The sequence below is a fragment of the Petromyzon marinus genome, unplaced genomic scaffold (assembly GCF_048934315.1).
Source record: "Petromyzon marinus isolate PM22_M1 ecotype Great Lakes invasive population unplaced genomic scaffold, UKy_Petmar_22M1.pri1.0 PM_G_Scaffold_380, whole genome shotgun sequence".
NCBI classification, from domain to species: Eukaryota; Metazoa; Chordata; class Hyperoartia; order Petromyzontiformes; family Petromyzontidae; genus Petromyzon; species Petromyzon marinus.
In genome coordinates this window covers 31771-32500 of record NW_027422962.1, presented here as the reverse complement: position 1 = coordinate 32500, position 730 = coordinate 31771, and positions in this window count along the sequence as shown.

The following is a 730-nucleotide window of genomic DNA, read 5'->3' as shown; positions in this document are numbered from 1 at the left end:
CTGTTGAGCTCTCTTGGCGAGGGAGCTGATGTTCAGTTCCCACTTGAGGTCCCGGCAGAGAATAGTGCCCAGGAAGCGGAAGGACTCCACAATTTTGACTGCGGAGTCTAACAGGGTGATGGCGGTGAGTGGGGCTGTATTCTTCCTGAAGTCCACAACCATCTCAACTGTCCTTAGAGCATTTAGCTCTAAGTTGTTCTGGCTACACCAGGTCACCAGGTTGTCAGCTTCCCACCTATAGTCAGACTCATCCCCACCAGAGATCAGCCCAATGAGGGTGGTGTCGTCCGACAAACTTCAAGAGTTTGACGGACAGATGATTGGAGGCGCAGCTGTTGGTATACAGGGAGAAGAGCAGTGGGCAAAGGACGCAGCCCTGAGGAGTTCCCGTGCTGATGGACCTGGAGTCAGAGACTTCTGTTCCCGGCTTAACGCACTGCTTCCTGTCAGAGAGGAAGTCTGTGATCCACCTGCAGGTGGAGTAGGGCACGTTCAGCTGGAAGAGCTTGTCCTGAAGCAGGGCAGGGATGATGGTGTTGAAGGCAGAGCTGAAGTCCACAAACAGGATCCTGGCGTAGGATGCTGGGGCGTCCACATGCTGTAGGGTGAAGTGGAGGGCCATGTTAACTGCGTCGTCCACAGACCTGTTGGCTCTGTAGGCAAACTGAAGGGGGTCCAGGAGAGGGTCTGTGATGGCTTTGAGGTGTGCCAGGAGCAGGCGCTCAAAAGA